The sequence below is a fragment of the Artibeus jamaicensis genome, unplaced genomic scaffold, assembly GCF_021234435.1.
Source record: "Artibeus jamaicensis isolate MK-2021 breed Jamaican fruit bat unplaced genomic scaffold, CSHL_Jam_final contig_1284, whole genome shotgun sequence".
NCBI lineage: Eukaryota > Metazoa > Chordata > Mammalia > Chiroptera > Phyllostomidae > Artibeus > Artibeus jamaicensis.
In genome coordinates this window covers 3,131,554-3,152,267 of record NW_026521249.1, presented here as the reverse complement: position 1 = coordinate 3,152,267, position 20,714 = coordinate 3,131,554, and the positions used below count along the sequence as shown (strand labels likewise).

General features: G+C 36.1%; 1 protein-coding gene and 1 non-coding gene across 7 annotated transcripts in view; both read left to right on the top strand.

Moving 5' to 3' along the window:
* The window catches only part of ZRANB3 (zinc finger RANBP2-type containing 3), a 238,508-nt gene that overhangs the window by 38,723 nt on the left and 179,071 nt on the right, over positions 1-20,714 (top strand). The window lies entirely within an intron of this gene.
* Positions 12,302-12,421, top strand: LOC119065263 (small nucleolar RNA SNORA61). The gene has a single exon (XR_005085565.1). It is a non-coding gene; the product is annotated as a small nucleolar RNA SNORA61 (small nucleolar RNA).

The window sequence follows — 20,714 nt, the reverse complement described above, 5'->3', positions numbered from 1 at the left end:
TTTATTTTATGGACTGTCTCAATTTTTTAATGTTTTATTATGATAGTATTTAGATTATGCAATCCTTTATGGATTAGTACATAAGTGAGATCTAGGTTCTGTCCTTCTCAGGATATTGCTTTTGAAGGCTCATTGTGTTTGTCAGCCTCTTACTGGAAATATTAATTTTGATTGCTACTCAAAGTGTGTGGTTTCTCTATCATATAGTTACTACTTTGCTCTTATAAAATCATTGCCTGTGTAGCAAACAACTACCCGAGAAGCAAATATGCTTCTTCTTATCTAATTTTTGCTCTTGGATATAGCATCCACAGATGATTCTTGTTCAAAATAACTTTTCCCAGGACAATTCTAAAATGATTTATTATTGACATTTTGCTGCAAGGAAGAGCCTTCTCTTCTGCTCCTACAGTGAATCTCCCTGACCACTGTCTTTATCCATCCATCCGTGCATACATGCATTTATCTGTCCTCAGGATGGACTCATGGATTCCTGTCATATTCAGTGGGTTGTAATTCTGTATTTTACTATAGCTTACCTTTGGTCTGTTTTAGAACTAGTTACAAACAGAATTATGCAGATTATTTGTTTGACTTCTCTTATTCAATGTGTTTTTGAGATTGATATATGTTATTTTGATCTCTGAATATAGGACAATTTTGTTCATTCACTTACTGATGTACATTGCAGGTGGCTCTAGTTTAGGGATTTAATGCACAAAGATGGTGTTAACATCTTGGATAAGTCTTTTTTTTTTTTAAGACTTTATTTATTTATCTTTAGAGGGGAAGAGAAGGAGAGAGGGAGAGAAACATCAATGTATGGTTGCCTTTCGTGCATCCCCCGCTGGGAACTGGCCTGCAGGGAACCTCCCTGCAACCCCGTTTTGTGCCCTGACTGGGAATTGAACCACGATTGTCTGGTTCGCAGGCCCGCGCTCAATCCACTGAGCTACACCAGCCAGGGCCATTGGATAAGTCTTTTATGGATATATTTTTAATTCTCCTGCTAGGTTTTAGGGTAGATATCTGTTTATCTTAGTAAGAAGACTGCCCAACTTTTCCCCATCTATTAGCAATATACAATATGAGAGTTGTAGATGCTCTAGGTCTTTGTAAACATTTGGTATTGTCAGCTTTTTATTTTTAGTCATTCAAAGTGAATCAGTCTACAGGGGGTAGCTCATTGTGTTATGATTTATATTTCCCTAATGACTAATGATGTTGACGTCTTTCTCTATGTTTATTGGCCATATATATATTAAAATATATATAAAATTTGTTTTATTATATATAATGTATATCAATGTTGTGGCTCATGCTTTAATTGTTGTCTTTTTATTATTGATTTGAAGTAATTCTTTTTATATTCTACATACAAGACCTCTGCCAGATATATGTATTATGGATATTTTTTCCCAGTCTATAGTTTGCCTTTTAATTCTCCTTATGATAACAGCAATTTTTAATTTTGATAGAATCTAATTTGTCAAGTTTTTATATGGTTAGTACTTTTTATGTTCAGAAGTATATTCCTACAACAATATGGTTCTCTATGTTTTGTACTGGAAGCTTTACAGTTTTAGCTTTTATTTTTTTATATAAAATTTATTTCGAATTAATTTTTATGTATGGAGTAAGTAAGAGTTCTAGGTTCAGTTTTCTTTCATACTGATACCCATTTATTCCACTGCTACATGTAAAAAAGTCTGTTGTTTTCATAAATTATTTCATCATCCTTGTGAAAATGCAACTGACCATATATGTATACATCTATTTCCCTTTTGCTATACATCTCCTTCCCTATTGTCACCTCTTACATTTTCACTTTTTTGTAACATTTTTAGACTCAAGTTTTGTTTAGGATTCTCCTTTCCACTGCTTACTTTATATAGATCTAAGACCTGTTTCTATCGCTCTGCTTTGGTGTTAAATCTTGAGTCTCCCTGTTGATAGTGTCTACAGGCACTTTCATTGTGTCCTGTGACTTTATTACTCATGTACCACTTTGGGTCTGACTTTCTGTTTTGTTTCTGCCCATCGTAAATTTTTCCTGGTTTTCTCCAGAACTTGCTGCATTTTAAAAGATACTATTTTACCTCATTTATCATTTCTAGGTATTTGCAAAGGGGAGTGTCTTCAGAATATTTAAACCACTAGAGTACTGAAAGCAGAAATCTTACTGTTAAATTTTCATTCATTTGGGATTATACTCTTCGTCTTTATAACATACTCTTATAAAATTACTTAATTCTTTCCTTTTATAGTCTAAACTTAATCTTCTATGATTACTATCCCAACAACTCTGACCATATTTTCCTAAGATGCCTTTAACTGTATTCTGTTTCAACATTTTTGAGACACTTCCTTTAGATGAGTTAAGTTCCAAAGTTAGATTTCACTTGTGTTTCACTTCAGTTTGTCTTTTTTTTTAAATAGTATTAATCTTACTTTCATTCATTGACATTAAAGCTATATATTTTAATTCTGTCGTCATAGTATTTGTTATGGTTTCTGTTCCTAAAACATGTTACTGTATAGTCACTAGATAATCTACTAAATATGGGGTGTGGCAAAAGCAGCTTTACAGCTGTTTGTATGGAAAATAATACAATAATGAATAAGTGGTAATACAAGAATAAACTCTGTTTCACATACAACTGTAAACCTAGTTTTTCCCTACCCTGTATATGGCTGTGCAATTAAGTGTTCATGTTTAATATGCACTTTTAGTAATTTGAAGGGTTTAGAGTTTGAATCCATTCATAATCTTTATCATTTATAGCTTTATACAATATACTTGGTTCTGTATTTCATTAGGCTGTGTTTTCTTTTTTTTTTTTAAGATTTTATTTATTTATCTTTAGAGGGGAAGGGAAGGAGAGAGGGAGAGAAATGTCAATGTATGGTTGCCTCCTATGCATCCCCTGCTGGGAACTGGCCTGCAACCCAGGTATGTACCCTGACTGGGAATCGAACTGCGATACTCTGGTTCACAGGCCCGTGCTCAATCCACTGAGCTACACCAGCCAGGGCTTAAGCTGTGCTTTCTTACTCCCAATTTTTTGTAGTAACATTTGGTATATTTATTGCTTTTTTTTTCTCCCTTTCTGTCCCTGTTTCTTAGCACATCATATTAACTGGTTAATTTTTCTTGATGCTCATCTTTATATCTTTAAAAATACTTATAATTTGCTCCTATAAAATCTTTTTTTTTACCAAATTTAAGTGATTTTTGCTTTTTTGCCTCTTCTCTCTATTTAGGTATGTAATTTCTGTGTCGCTGCCTAGAACTATACTTTTTTTTTATGCTCATTATTTAAACAGCTAAATTATTTCACTGCTTCCCATCCGTTTATTTTGTTTCAGCAGAGTGTTCTTTGGTTTCAGTTATCTTCTCAAAGTTTAGACAGTTTAATGGGAAGTCAGTTCCCCAATTTCTTGCATTTTAAATATGTCTTTTCATTGAGTTTATACTAAATGACAAATTGACTAGATAAGAAAGTCCTCAGTCCCACTTTCTTTTCTGGTTGATGTTGTGGGCATTGCTCCTCCCTTTGTTATAGACAAGTCTGAGGGCTGCCTCATTTTTCTGTCCTTAAAGGGTATTCATTTATTTTGTTTTCTTATCTATTTTAGTAGTCAGCTCTAGCATGTGCCTTGGTGTGGCTTATATGTCTCTTTCCTGGATGTGCTATATTACTTTAATCTGCAGTTTACATTTTTCTTTTATTTCTGGAAAATTCTTGAATTACATTGAAACCAGTTTTTCAGTTCCTTTATTTTGATTTTCTTCTTTGAAGATACCAAGTATGCTTATGTTTTATTGATTCATCTTGGCCAGTCATCTATGTTATTTGTCTTTTTCTTAATTTAATTTTTTTCTAAAACTCTTTTGGGCTTTTTTTATTCCCTTCAAAAATTTCCTTTCGATCTTGTCCTATGTGTTTTATGTTTTTAGCAAGCAGTGCCTGTTCCCTCTTCTGTTTCCATTTGGTTTTCCATTCAGTGGTGTTTATTTTTCTTTTACTTCTCTCACTTGTCAGTTCACATTTAATTTCTTTATGTTTTTGCCATGGCTTCCTATATTTGTAGCATTGTTGCTCTTTTTAAATTGCTAGTCATCATTCCAGGAGGAATGTTTCTTCCTGACCCTACTTGGCTATTCTGTTTATGACACTATTTTTTGTGTGATATATTTCTTTTGAAATAAACATAGCGGGATATCCAACCATGCAAAGTCTCTCACTCCTGCCCTCACCTCCCTTTGCTTTCCAACCATTTGGGGTTTATTATGGAGCTTTGCCTCCTTTACTTCTCCTAGTAGCTAGACTGGACCCTGAAATATTCTGTCTGTCTACCTATCCTCTTATTGATACAAAGAAGGGATTTTTGACTTGTCAATGCAAGTGCTTTTTGATACTTTGGAACTGTGTTCTGCTGTTTTGTTTTGTTTCCCTGAGATGTGTAGCTGAAGGATTCTTTCTAGTTACATTTTTTCTGTTGTTATTATTGTTGCTATTTTTAATATTTAACATTTTTGTTAAACCATCTGTTTGTTTTGTCTAATTTTCAAAGAGGGTAAATAACCGTGCTTTTAACTTGTGAATCTGTGCTCTACCTTGTTCAGTGTTAGATGCATTACTTAGGTATTTATTAGTTATTATTTATGTATCTATATCTGGATATATATGTTAAAAGTAAATGACATTTATTAGTATAAGAAATTTTCAGTATACAGTTGAATAAGAAGCTTTGCTATATCTCATTTATTTAATCACATCTGTTGAGACGTAAGATGCTTGTCACTGAATGAATTATTAGGGTTAACATTGCACACTGTCATTGTTATATAGTTGTATAGATGATGTTCTATAGAATAAACTGTATTTTATTTCTTCTCGAAATTCTGGTAGAACAGTTTGTTTTAACTATGTGTTTGTATAAAGAAAGAGAATACATTGTGGTATTTTAGGCTTTTTCATAAAGTCTAAAGTATGAGATGATTTTGTAGTAATTTGTATTCTTTAAAGGTATCACTTGATGACAGCCTAAAATCTTTCATTGTTTTCTTTTCTCTCCTAAAACTGAAGATTTTCTGTTATATTTCACATTTAGATATTCAGTGGAACCTTGGTTCTTGGACTTAATTTGTGCTTGAAAACTGTTTGGAAGGCAATTTGTTCAAAAACAGAGTCTTTTTTTTTTTTGTCGCCTGAGAGATGCGTGACAGATCATACAGATAACAGCATGAAAGGATTGTCGAGTAGAGAATTGAGGCCTGAAGTCTTGTTAGACAACTGAGACATTTTTTTGTCTCAGTTAAACAACTGAGACATTTTGTAAGTGCCAGTGGCTGGGGAGAGGAGGAAGGTAATGTAGAGTTACTGTTTAATTTGTGTGAAGTTTCAGTTTGAAATGATGAGGAAGTACAGAGGATGGATAGTGGTGATGGCTATACAACAGTGACAAGGTTCTTAATACCACTGAAATTATACACTTAAAGTGATTAAAGTGACATATTTTATATAACATATATGCACAATAAAAATGTATTGCTGTACATGCAGTATTGAATAGTATACTTTCTTAGGGCATGGGAATGAGTAGGTTTGTAAATTCAATATTTTTTTAAAAACATTTGCTAGAAGCTCTGTATGTATAAGGTTACATCCTTGTGAGGTATGTACTTATTCCTAGCTTTCTTTTACCCCTTAAGAAACTAAAGCTCAAAGAGGTTCATTTATAACAAATTTCCCAACAGCTCATTATTTTAGTTAACTCTCAGGATAATTTGTCTGACATATATAGAACCTATAAGTTAATAAAAGGTGTAATTGAGATTTGGACCTATTTCTGCTTCACTCTAAGGCAGGTATTCTATTTTACTATCCCTGACTTCCATGGGAATATTGCAAATTCACGTTACAGTGTAATGTCAACATGACATTCAGTTTTACTGTAGATTCTGACATCTCATGGTTCAAGACTAGAAAAAAAAAGTCTTATAGCAGCAATGTGAGTACCCTGAGTAACTCCAAGATGTGTGTTACATATGTGGGCTTTAAATGAAGTCATGTCAAATTTGAGTAGACTGTGTAAGGTGGAAATGACTTGTGTTCTGTGAGGTCATCTACTACAATATTTTAAATTTTAAATTAGTTTTCTATTAGATGTACAGTTGTGCTTCTCTATAGTACTATGAGTTTCTAAGGGAGGAGATTGATTTTTATATCTCTTTGGTATTTTAAATTTCATCCTTTATTATCTGCTTTGCTTGCTTCCTTTGGAGTCTCATTCTTTCCAATGAAAGAGAATTGAAGTTATCTCATTATGATAAATAATTTAATAGAAAGTGTCTTCTTAGTATAGTAATGACTTTCAAACTACTCATGGGATCACTGTTTTCTAGTAATGCTATATGTGAAAAAAAACCTTCTAGTATCAACAATTAAATGATCTGGACATTACCTTTATATTTGTGATTATTGGTTTTACACATTACCCTTCAGAAATGGAATATTTGATGTACTGTAAAAAAAACAATCAATCCTACTTTTCTGGAATCCTGCTATTTAACTATCTTTAGTAGCCATAGAAATAATTCCTTCATAAGAATGTAATTGCTAAATCACTGCCTAATTACTTGATATTCTCTATGTACAAAAGTAAATAATACTTGGTAAAACATCTAGATTTTTAAATAAATTTATGGTATTGGGTACTTTCAAACAATTTACATATTTTCTTACCACATTCCCCCAAACTATTACTAAAAGGCACTGGAATCCTTCTTTGGAAGCCAAGGAGCTTGTTGCTGACATAGTAATAATTTGGTTGTTTGCAAATTTTATAAAATATCAAACTGTCCCTAGTTACTATATTCCTTAAATAACTAATGGTGAGTTGTTATCTCTCAAGTGTTGGCTTGTGAGTAGGAAGGAAATTATATGTTACAGTGTTATATAAAACTGACTCATATGAGTGGGTGAAAAAATCTCAAGAATACCAGGACACCCACACTTGAAAAAGCCAATATGTGCCAATTCTTTTTATACCATGTTCCAGCAGGTTGCTTAATGGAGCTGTATTCATTAAAAAAATCATTATAATTTCTTTCATTGCCTTAGTGAATATCTTTCTGTTAAAAAAAGTGAAGTAACATTTTTCTTACCATTAAAAAAGAAATCATTGTTCATAGCACAAAAGATTTCATTCAGAATTTGAAGTAATTCACTTCCCTGCGCTTCAGGGTTTTTTTTTTTTAATTAGCTAAAATCAAGAAACTAAAACACATCTTCTTGGAATATGTTAGAATATTTGTTAAATCCAGTATGTTTATCTTAGTATGTGTATCGGATTAAATTTTAATTAGACTTTTTCACATGTAGAAAACTATTGATTTGCCGTGCTTTCTGAGCCTTTTCATAGTTGATGAAAAGTTAATTTGATGAGCAGGGACCTCAGGGTTTTAATTTTAAGTTATAGTCAATCATACTAGCATCTGTGGTAATCATTGCTTGGATTTAGTAGCATCTTTATTTTTCATTTACACTTTAATTTCTATGACCTGCTTTTAGATATTACTTCTACTGTATGCAGAAAGATATGTTGAGGCAGGTAATTCTTGATGATTTTTCTCAGTGTTGCATAATATCAGAAGTCGAATTTAAGCTGTTTATGACAACTGATCCTTAGTTCTCTCCACTAAAATCATTGTTTGCAAATATGTCTGTCAGATCTGTGATATTTTTAAATTTTGTCTTTTTATCTTAATGGTAAAAAGAAATTAGGTAAAAACTAATTTCTAGTAATAATTTCCAAATGGAATAACATTTTTGTAGAACTGGACTTGGTTTCTTAAACTGTTATTTCTCAAATCAGGAGCCAACTACTTTGTTCCCTCCATCCCCCCAGGTTATTTCAAATACATATCCACTGAATGCTAGTTTGGGCCCTTGGCATACAGAATAAATGACATATTGTCTTATCTTCAAGAAATACACAGCCTAGTAGAAGAATATTCATAAAGAAATTTTATTACAGTGTGATAGATATCACAATAGAAAGATGTTCAAGGTACAGAGGCATACTGATTAAGATGGAAGCATGGAACAAAGGTGATCTCAGAATGCTTCTCAGGAAACTAATGTAAAAGGGACATTTTAAAGGACAAATGTGCATTAACTGACCGTGGCAGTTCTTATGGAATCATTTCAGACAAATCAAACACAGTGTTTAGGGAAATATCATATAGAAGAAGAATCCACATATTATTCCAAAAGGTTATTTTAAACACATTTCTTCACTATCCTAATGACTCTTCTGAATTGTCAGCATTTAATTGATATTTGTTTTTAAATACCAAAATAGATTGTCAGCTACTTGGTCTGCAAAATACCTATTAAACCATCATCTTTATTTTGCTACTCAGTAAATATTTATAATGCGGTAGAATAAATATTCTCAGTGAATATGCTGTTTCCTTATTAATTTATACTTTACCTTATTTTAAAATTATATCATAGTATTCTTTTTAAATTTCAATTTTCACTTTGATTTTTGCTTTAAATGAAGCAAGGATTCATTTAAAGCAAATGAATTGAAGCAAATGAAAAAAGGTTTAGGAATTTTTTAAAATTTACTTTACTTTTAGACTGAGGGGAAGGGAGAGAGAATGAGAGGGAGAGAAACATTAATATATTGTTGCCTCTTGTGTGCTTCCTACTGGGGACCTGGCCTGCAACCCAGGCGTGTGTCCTGACTGGGAATCAAACAGGCTACCTTTTGGTTCGCAGGCCAGTGCTCAATCCACTGAGCTATACCAGGCAAGGCTTCATTTAGGAATCTTTTCATGAAAATATTTTAAATTCTAATAATTTAGGTCAAGTGACAGTTCTTCATTATTCTCAGAATATAAACAGAGACTTCCAGCCAAGATGGAGGCATAGGTAGACATTGTGCCTCCTTGCACAAGCAAAATAGAGACAGCAACAGTTTAGAAAAAAAAAAAAAAAAACAGAACTGACAGAAAATTGAACTGTATGGAAGTCTGAAAACCAAGGAGTTAGACACATTCATCCAGACCTGTAGGAGGGGTAGAGTCAGGCAACTGGGCAGAGAGGGGTGGCAGCAAAAAGAGTGGTGGCTGGCAGACCACAGGCATGCAAGACAGCAGCTGGAGGACCCAGCAAGGGGGAGGATTGTGGAGGGGCGCAGTGCACAAGGTGGCTGGTGGACTGGGTGGTTCCACATTCACACGCAGATAAACCAGGAGGAACAATCAGGAAGTGAGACAGACCACACAACCCAGGGTCCCAGGTCAGGGAAATAAAGCCTCAAAACACTGATTGAAAACACCTGTGGAGGTTGAGGCAGTGGGAAAAACTCCCAGCTTCACAGGAGAGTTCACTGGAGAGACCCACAGGGTCTCTAAAACATACACAAACCCACCCACACAGGAATCAGTACCAGAAGGGCCCAATTTGCTTGGGGAAAGCAGGGGAAGTGACTGAAAGGTGGCCAAGAGCAGAATAAGAGAGCGGAGCAAGAGTCATTTTTCCTTCTCGGACATCTCCCCCTTATACAGTGACATGGGTTACCCCTCCCAGGTGAACACCTAAGGCTCCACTCCTCACTACATAACAGGCACATCAAGACAAAAAATGGCTCAAATGAAAGAACAGATCAAACTTCAGAAAAAATACAAGTAAGCAACAAAGAGATAGCCAACCTATCAGATGCACAGTTCAAAACACTGGTAATCAGGATGCTCACAGGATTGGTTGAATTTGGTCGCAAATTATATGAAAAAATGAAGGCCACAGTAAGTGAAATAAAGGAAAATGTACAGGGAACCAATAGTGAGAGAAGGAAACTGGGACTCAAATCATTGCAGTGGGCCAGAAGGAAGAAAGAAACATCCAACCAGAAAAGCAGAACACCTTTAAATGTTCCAACAGCTGAATTATAGGGGTATCAGAAGAAGAAGAGGAAGAGCAACAAGTGGAAAAGTTATTTGAACAAATAATAAAGGAGAACTTCCCCAATCTGGCAAAGGAAATAGAGTTCCAGAAAGTCCAGGAAGCTCAGAGAGTCCTGAAGAAGTTGGACCCAAGGAGGAACACACCAAGGGGCACATCATCACTACATTAGCCAAGATTAAAATGAAGGAGAGAATCCTAGAAGCAGCAAGAGCTAAGGGGACAGTCACCTAAAAAGGAGTTCCCATCAGACTGTCAGCTGATTTTCAACAGAGAACTTACAGGCAAGAAGGTGCTAGAAAGAAGTATTCCAAGTCATGAAAGGCAAGGACCTACACCCAAGATTGCTCTATCTAGCAAAGCTTTCATTTAGAATGGAAGGTCAGATAAAATGCTTCTCAGATAAGGTCAAATTAAGGGAGTTCATCATCACCAAGCCCTTATATGAAATGTTAAAGGGACTTATCTGAGAAAAAGAAGATGAAAAATATGAACAGTGAAAGGACAGCAAACTCACAGTTATTAACAACCACAACTAAAACAAAAGCAAACTAAGCAGATACCTAAAACAGGAGCAGAGCCACAGAAATGGAGAGGTCACCTGGAAGGTTAGCAACAGGGAAGTGGTAGGAGGAGAGGAGGGGAGAAGATACAGAGAATAAGTAGCATAGACGGTGGGGAGAAAACAGACAGGGGGAGGGCAAGAGTAGTATGGGAAATGTAGAAGCTAAAGAACTTATGACACATGGACATGAACTAAAGTTGGGGAATGTGTGTGGGAGAGGGTGTGCAGTGCAGGGTGGAGGGGAATGAAGGGGGAAATGAGAAGTATAATGGCATAATCAATAAAATATATTTTAAAAAATGTGAACAGACTGACTGGTTCAGAAGAAGTTGGTGAAGAAATACATCAATGACATTTCATATTTTTTCTGAATTTCTGTTTATTCTTTTGGTGGATTGAATCTATTTGCAGAACATGAAACTGAATACACACACACATGTCATATATATATACACATATATGTATATAGTTGAAAATAAACGTTTTTCAAACTTTTTCTTTCATTGTATTTTGCGTCACCATTTATACCCCTCATTCCCTCTTCCTCCTCCCCCCACAATCACCACATTGTTGTCCATGTCCTTGAGTCCTTTTTTGCTTGATCCCTCCATCCCCTAATGCCCCCCTCCAGAGCTGTCTACCAAAAATAAATGTTTAATAATTCAGATGTGTACACATCTGAGATATAGATTTTATTAATTCTCATAGGAACAGATGAGTAGAAAGATCACAATATTAGGTAACTGCCAGTTGAGGGGACAATGTTTCCATGAGCTTTAAAACACAGCGAAAACTAAGGATTTTTGTATCTAAGATATTTTGCACAGATGTTCTTTGATAAGTTTTTTTAGGGTTCATTTTCTTCATCAGCAGAATAAAGAGGCTTATGCATGCCTGCCTACAGGATCCATTATCACAGCCCAGCTACTCACCAGGAACTGGGGAATACCACTCCAGTTCTAACCTTCTTCCATTCTATTTTTCTCTGCTGTCCTGTTAAATGTTAGCAACTAATGTGAATTCACAAAATCACTCTTGCGTTGAAGTAGACACTCTTGTAAGTCAGATGGCCAGTTTGCAATCTCTGCTCTAACAGGGACAATGTGACATGGATCCCTGGACCTTCACTTCACATTGCCCCACCTGCAATCACTGTCATTTTCACCCTCGCTCTCAAGACGCTTGAGGGCCCTGAGGCTGTTAAGGAAAAAGAACAAAAGGAGGTGGAAACTTACATGGCTAAGTTGCATTACCTCAGCTCTCCTACTCTTTGAAGGGGAAAAGTGTTAAACAAATAAAAAAAAAATGTTTCGTGAGAAACTCTTTTTGGGTAAGTTTATGTCAGTGATAACAGCTCACTTTGGTTTCAAGAATTGACTTTTCCAGTCTATTGAAATTGATCATAGCATATTTTTCTAAAATTATGAGAGTTGTGAATATTTTCATCTTTCATGGATGCAGCAGACTTTAACACGTAGGAGCTCATGACTTTATAGATGAATGAATGGGTTTGGAACTTTTTCCTCCAATGTCAAAATACTTGATTTTCTCAGAATTAAACATAGGTCCCAAGCTTGTAAATCTATAGTCAGTTCAGTGGCCTGTGCTTATTGTCAGTCAAGGAAAACTTTCTGGTGTATTTTTGTGGAAAAATAAAGAAAAAGCAGGGGATAATTGGCAGTTATTAAGTCCTAATGCATTTTATGCAAAGACAAGAGTGTTATATGTAATCTAATAAAATGTTCTAGTTACTACCTTCCGGTTCCCTTTCCCATCAGATCTGAACACTGGTCTTGGTGGTTGTAAAAGGAGGGAAAGTAACACTGAAGCTGGCCTCACAGCTCTGTAGTGTGTGGGCTAGTTTCAAACAAGGTAAAAAAATGTTCTAGTTATTTATGTCATCTTCCTTGGACATTGTTTTAAATGTTTAAGGTCTTTTCATATATAAATACATACATATATATACACACAAACACATACACAGAAGGATAATAATATAATGAATTTTAATGTCATTAAAACCCCTCAGCTTTGAAAGTTACCAACCCTAGTAGATCCCTCAAGCCCTAACTCCCAGTTGGATTTTTTTTAAAGCAAAACACAGGTTTTTAAATACTGTCTGTACTTGTATGTGTGTATTTATCTTACTTACATGAAATTGTGGTCATAGATTATTTCTATAACTGGATGTAGCCTTTGGGAACAAGTTTTTAAAGTGACCCTTGTGGCCTCATTAATAGGAAAGTAGGTGCTTTATAGTACTTGTGATCAACCAAAATAAAGACGACTTCTATACTAGTAGATTTGTTATGGAAAATGTCTATTGGATCCTTTGTTTTATCCAGTCCTTAAGATGTTTATTCATGGCAAAATGATTTATTCAGATATATATGTACAAGTGTATCTATCTGAAGATTGAATAAGTAATGTAATTAATATTTTTATTCTACTTAAAATTCCATCTGAATTTGCATCCAATTTACTCTTTTCCAGGCTAGAAATGTTTTTTGAATTCTTACTTTGCCTAGAGATTCTGCTAAATGATTTACATGCTTTTAGTTAGTTAGTCCTCCTAACAATCTTTTGAGACATGTACTGTTGTCTAGGTTTTGGAAGGAGTAAAGCGGGCTCACCAAATTTAATGTTTCTCAGCTAAAATATGGCATAGCTTTTATTAGAATAGTTTGTTTAACTTAAGAACTAATGTCTTTATGCCAAAGTGTCTATTGAGAGTTGTCTGGTCAGTGTAAGTACAATAATTTCAGTTTAGAAGCTCATAGTTTTAGACCTATACTTGCTTGTAGTACTGAACTGTAATAATCTACTATAGTACTAATACAGATTATATTTCTCATTATAACTTGTCACCTAACTTAATTTACAGGCATTTTGTTTACCATTTACGTAGTTGTGAATTATAAGCCAGAAAACTATTTCTAGTATGGAGATTGTTCCCTCTAACCTTTCAGGTGAATCTTTCCTTAGATTCAGGTATTTTGCTCACAGGCATGCCCTAATTAGTACTTGACCAAGGAGGGGCCATCTGTAGATCTCTGGAGCTGTCTCTGGTCAGCTCTTTCCTCCTAAGTACTCTGACCCATGAAATTTAATCTTTTTGGTCTCCCAGACTTCTTGCACCATCTTGTCAACTCAGGGAGACTGGGAAGACTACCACGCTCTGCCTGGGTTCCTCTTGGAGGCTTTCTCCAGGTAGTAAACTCTGGCACTTTTAGAGCTCACACCATTTGATTTCTGCCTTTCAGGGATCACTGCCCTTTGTTACTTCATGTCCAAAGTCTTAAAAGCTATTCTTTAATCTATTTTGCACTTTTGGGGGTTGTTTTAGATAGCAGGAAAAATTTAGTCTCCATCTTTGCTGGAAATCTTTTTGTAATTTTAAGAATAATATAAAGGCGATAAGAGAAGGCTCTAAAACCTTATGCTTCACTTCAATGGTATCTCTTCTACTTACTAGCTACTTGACTTGGAGCAATTTACTTTAGCTCTCTGTGCCTCAATTTCTTAATCTGTCAAAGGAAAATAGCAATGTTATATCGGGAACTGCCCTGCCTAGTTTCAGAAGCTGTAACCCCCTCATGGCTAAGGCTGAGTGAGAGACCTTGGGACCATCAGCCACTAAGCAAACAACGCTTATCTCTCTGTCGGGGGTGCTGCCTCTGCCCCGTATACTTTACCCTGCTGGGCCCTGAGTCTGACCAGTTAGCCAATGACAGGAAAGATACCTCAAGGGAGGGATGACCTAAGACAGGCATGGTCATTGGGGACCCTCAGGGAAGGACTTGGGGGGTTATAGCAAAAGGGGGTGATGGACCCTCGCCCTTTGGCTTTGCCATAGCCTGAGTCTTCATTCTGTCTGCAAGAAATCTTCTAATCTCTTGGCTACCTTACTTCCCCTGCCTGATTTAGGCCTGAAACAGTGACAGAGGGTGGTACAGTCCTGTGCTGGAAAGGGCAGGTTCCCCTGGGCAAGCAGGCCTAAGAAAGAATACATAAAATCCTATGAAACCTGCTTTGCTAAGAATGCCCTCAATTTTCTGCTAAGAGTCCAAGCATGAAATGAGTTTGTTTCCCAAAGTTTTATAGCCCTTTAGCTAACTGACCCTGACTCCCAGTAAGCCCTCAGAGTTCTTTGTATGTCATCTATTGTTTGAGCCTTACTGCCTGACAATGTTTAATGAGCTTTGCCTGTATTCCTGTGCAAATTGAACCCAATAAAAGCCATTGAGGAAAAGGCTCTTCGTCCTTCTCTTTTGAGAGATCAGCCACCTTTCCTTTCCAAGCAGATCCTGTCTTGGTAGAGTTACTCTCATTTGTGGTGGCTGGGGGGGGGCGCCCTGCAGGTAGAGCCCCCCCACAATATTACCTATATCATAGGGCAAATGTGAGCATCAAAAGAGTTAAAATAAGTGAAATGTATCTGAAGGCAACTGACAAATACAGTAAATGAGTTGTTTTATCATAGAAAATTCCTAATGTAAAAAAACCCCAACTTTAGGGTGACACATCTTTGTTTCAGTGTCAGTTTTACCACCATTATGGCCTTATTTAGCCTCTGTTAATCTGATTTTGCTCATTACAGAAAGTGGATTTTAAAACCTACTCTTTAGACAGTTGTGTGGTTGATATAAAACGATAATTGTGAAACACTTGGCACAGTGCCTGGCACAGATTAGGTGCTCGGTGATTGTTGTTATTTCGATGATCTACTGCCGCATAATAAATCGCTACAAAGCTTAGAAGCTTAAAATAGGTTATTATTTTATTATCTCTAAGGTGCAGAGGTTTGGGTGGTCTCAGCTAAGCAGTTCTCACTCAAGGTCACTGCAGTCTAACAGTGGCAGGGCTGTAGTCACTTTGAGGACTTTTGTAGTCTCATGTCTGGCACTTGAATCAGGCTCTTGGTTGGGATGTCTCCATTTCCTCACAGGATGGTGACTGAATTCCAAAAACATGCATCTAAGAAGAAGTAGGCAGAAGCTTGGAAGTCACCTACTGTTACTTTGGTGTAGTTGTAGATCCACCTAATTTGAAGAGGAGTGTCAACATCACTTTACAAAAAGAACACTGTGTAGAGGGAGATACTGATGCTGTCATTTTTAGACAATACAACCTGCCATAGTTAGCCATTATTCATGTACATGTTTACGAATATGCAAACATTTTACATAAATTTTTGGTCCCCCCAATGCACACACTTTGTAGTTTTCCATGTCATTTTTGCAAGCTCTTTTGTCCATATCTAAAGTATCTCATGGCCAGTAGGTGGTGTTGAAATTCTTCTAGCTTCCGGTTGAGACCTATAAATCATTACTCTTTCATCAGAGTGCAAGCTCCATCTTTGGAGACTAATACTATCAATTCCTTCTCATTCCTATCGTTTATGAACCCTTTGATCACTCCTCTGTGTTTATGCAGGGTGTGTACATCTTGGGGAACCATCTTAGAATTCTGCATTTCACAAACCCCTTAAGGACTTTACTTTAGTTATTGTACTTTGCAACTTTAGAATTTTCAATAGTTATTATCTGTAATTTCTATATTTTTATTAAGATATCCAAATTGAAAATCATTTCATCATATTTTTCTTTATTCTTTGAACATATTTATAATAGCTACATTGACTTCTTTATCTGCAAAATTCACCATCTGGGCCCACTCAGTTTTTTTTTTAAGTATATTTTATTGATTATGCTATTACAGTATTCCCAATTTTTTCACCTTTACCCCTCCCGTCCTGCATCCCCCAATCCTCCAGCATTCCCTCCACCTTAGTTCATGTTCATGGGTTGTACATATAAGTTGTTTGAGTCCTCCATTTCCTACACTATTTTTGACCTCTCCCCGTCTATTTAATAACTACAATTATGCTTCTTTTTCCCTGTACCTTTTACCCCCTATTCCTCCCTTTCCTCTCCCCACTGAAAACCCTCCATGTGATGTCCATTTTGCTGATTCTGTTATTGTTCTAGTTGTTTGCTTAGTTTTTTTTCATTGTCTCTCTTTCTTTTATTTTTAGGTTCATTTGTTGATAGTTGTGAGTTTGTTGTCATTTTACTGTTCATATTTTTTATCTTCCTTTTCTCAGTTAAGTCCCTTTAACATTTCATATAATAAGGGCTTGGTGATGATGAACTCCTTTAACTTGACTTTATCTGGGAAGCACGTTGTCTCCCCTTCCATTCCAAATTAAAACTTTGTTGGATGGAGTAACCTTGGATGGAGGTCCTTGCCTTTCATGACTTAAAATACTTCTTTACAGCCCCTTCTTGCCTGCAAGGTTTCTTTTGAGAAATCAGCTGATTGCTTTATGGGCACTCCTTCATATGTAACTCCTTTTCTCTTGCTGCTTTTAAGATTCTCTCTTTGTCTTTAATCTTGGGTAACCTATGATGATGTGTATTGGTGTATTCCTCTTTGGGTCCAATTTCTTTGGGACTCTCTGGGATTCCTGGACATCCCGAAAGTCTATTTCCTTCACTATATTGGGGAAGTTTTCCTTTATTATTTGTTCAAATAAGTTTTTAATTACTTGCTGCTGTTCTTCTTTTCCTGGCACCCCTAAAGTCAAATATTGGAATGTTTCAGGTTGTCCCAGAGAATCCTCAGCCTCTTTCCGTTTTTTTGGAGTCTTATTTCTCTGTTGTGATCCAGTCGGGTGTTTATTTCTTCCTTTTGTTCCAACTCATTGCTTTGAATCCTGGTTTCCTTCCTGTCACTGTTGGTTCCCTGAATATTTTGCTTTATTTCATTTTGGATATCTTTCATTTGTTCTTTCATTTTTCGACCAAGTTCATCAGTTCTACGAGCATTTTGATTACCAGGAATTTAAATTTTCTGTCAGATAGGTTGACTATCTCCTCATCACTTAGCTCTCTTTCTGAAGTTTTGCTCTGTTCTTTCATTTTGGGTCTATTTCTTTGTTTGGGGCCCCTGTTTCATTGTATGAGGGTGGAGCCTTAGGTATTCACCAAGGCAGGTCAACCCTCCTTGCTGTGCTGCGGTGCTGCTTATGGGGGAAGGGGTCAGAGAGGGAACAATGCAGCTTGGGTGCTCAGCTCTAGCCCACTTTTCAAAGAACTCTTGTGTGAGACCAGGAGTTTCTCCCACCACAGTGGTTGTTGTAGTCCAGAGCCAGCTCTAAGTCTCAATTTCCCCTTAAGTGAGCCCCTCCCTCGTAGCCTGCACCTTGCCACAGCCAACCCTGCCTTTGCGTTCCGCTGCCTCACATCGATTTCTCTCTGACTTCTGCCTTACCAGAGTGGTTGTTCTGTTTGACTGTTTCTTTAATTCCATGGTTGTCAGAGTTCCGTGCAGTTTGATTTTCTGGCAGTTCTGGTTGTTTATTGATTTTAGATTTGTTGTTATCCTCCTTTTGGTTGTGTGAGGAAGCTAAGAGTTTCTACCTATGCCTCCATCTTGGTGGGAACTCCCTGGGCCCACTCAGTTTTTATTAACTGATTTTCCCTCCTGGTTTATTTGTATATCTAGTAATTTTTGTTTCAAAACTCTACATTTATCATAATATAGCAGATCTAGATTTTGTGTTATATTCTTTGTTGATCACAATGTGTAGCCAATGATGTCCTGCTCAATGTTTTTACTCTTATTATTTTTTAGCCTCGATTCTTAGATGTTGTCTTTCTGTCTATACAGTGTAGTAATCATCTGATGATTTGCATGAGGTTTATGTAAAAATCCCTTAAAACTTCCTAGAGTCCTTAAAACTTCTATCTTTTGCCCAACAATTTATATGTGTTTTGAGGTTCTCATTCAAAATTGCAGTCATTGCTAAAGCCATTCTTAGTTTATCTTTTTATCAGGGTCTCTAAAGTCTCTCCTGTGCATGTGTCTGTAGTGTTCAAGTCAACCAGGGACTGGGTGGAGAACTTATTTCAGCCCTTTCATGACTCTCTTATTTCTAGAATATCTCAATTTATTTCTGGTTTGTCCACTGCTTATCCCCAGCTGGGATTACAACCTTGGGCATAGTGGAGCTGCAGATTTTCTGTGTTCGTTGTAATTTAAGTCCACCATTTTTTTCACTTGTATTTTTAATATGGTGATATACTTTCAAGGCAGAAAGCCAACATGTTCTTACATAATATTATTGAGGCTGACATGCTAATTCTAATATATTTGTTATACAGCAAAAACTTTAAAAATATTATTCTAGTATATTATTTTATGTATTCCCTCTGTTACTTGGCAAACATTAAAGTGTTAAGTCCACCATTTTTAAAGACCAAAGCCATGAGTTTATTTCCTTCACTTCTGAGTCCAACCCCTTTGGCAGCAAAGATATTGGTTTTCACTGCCAGCCCCATGGTGATAAAAACTACTGTTTCTAGAGTAGTCAAATTCAGAGACACAAAAAAAATAGAATGGTGGTTGCTAGGGGCTGGGGTAGAGAAGAAATGGACAATTGTTTTTTAATGGGTACAGAGTTTCAGTTTTGTAAGATGAAGAGTTAGAAGTTGGTTGTACAACAATATGAATATACTTAACACTACTGAACTTTACAGTTAAACTGGTACATTTAAATTGATAAATTTTATGTTACATGTATTTTACTAGTTTTAAACCAAAGGCATTACTGTTCTTGCCAACAGAACTGAGCTGTGTGGAAGAGAATGCAGATGGGATTAGCCTCAGGCAAAACAGCCACAGTCTTCTGCTCTTCTTGTCTGAAGCTTTAGTATGATTTTAAGAATAATGTTTTCAATTTCTTTGGCATCAATCTATAACCCTGAAATGATTGCTTTTAAAATTATGTACAGTGTAATAATTTATTTTATTGAGAGGAATTAGTGACCTCTTCACACCACCATAATTGGATGTCACTTTCTTGGATACCTCTTCTCAGTGGCTTCTGCAGGTTGTTACTCATGGTTCCTTCTTTTAAATGATAAGTGTCCTAAAGCGTAGTCCTTCAACATTCTCTCTTTTCTTTCTATGCCTTCCCTAGGGGATTTCATGAAGTTTCAACATTTAAAATGTTATATGTATACTGATGGCTCCTAAATATGTAACTCCAGACCAGACTTCTTCCCCACTCTTCAGATCTATTCATCTACCTGCCTATTTCACATTCAGCTTAAATGTTTACGAGACATATCAAACTTCAATGAGGCTGAAAACAAAATCCTTATATGTGCTGCCAGAAACTGGCTTCTCTTTCTGTCTACCTTATATCAGTTATTGATGTCTTCATTCTTTTATCTCTTCAGGCCAGTAACTTTGGGTTGATTCTTGACTCCTTTCTTTCAAGCTGTAGGTACACCACATCAGAATATCCTGTCAATATTATTTTCAAAATGTACATAAAAATTGGTCCTCTTCACACCATCTTCACTGCTATCATTGCTTTCAGTCACTGTCCTCTCTCCCTGATATTAATAAGTAAGCTTCCAACTGTTTTCATCTAACTGTCCTTTCCTTCTATACATGTTCGCAGTAGAACAGTCAGAATGATACTGTTTAACTTTAAGGGAATTTTGTCACTCCTCTGTTCAGATTTTCCTAATGGATGGTATCTTATCACACTCAGAGCAAAAGCCTAAGTCCTTAACAAGACTTACTAGATCTTACAGAATCTTGCTCCCCTTTAGTTTTCTAACTTCATAACCTTGTACTCTCCCTCACTCAGCTCAGTGTGCTCCTTCAGGCCTCAGAACCTTTGTACTTATTTTCCCTTTGCCTAGAATGGCCTACCCCCACTTCCCCACCACCCACCACCACCATACTTATCCTCATGCCTTAGTTGCTTCAGGTCTTTATCCAAAATTCACTTCTATGTGAGAGCTTCCTTGGCCACCCCATCTAAATTTAAGTGCCTTCTTTACCCAATATTTTATATTCCACTTTCTTGCTTTATTTTTTAACCATAGCATTAATAACTATCTAAAATACTATTTTTCTTACTTAGTTCATTCTTTATATTTCTCACTAAAATTTTAGCCCCATGAGTGCAGAATTTGTACTTTACTATCATCCTGGTAACCAAAACAGTTCATAGCACTTAAGCTTGCAATGATTTAGGGGTATTTATAGTGAAAGGTAAAGAAAGCCATGAATTTTTAGATGAAAAGGTCTTCCGGAGTACCACATAGAATGACGTAACACATTCTTGTGAAATTTCAAAATAC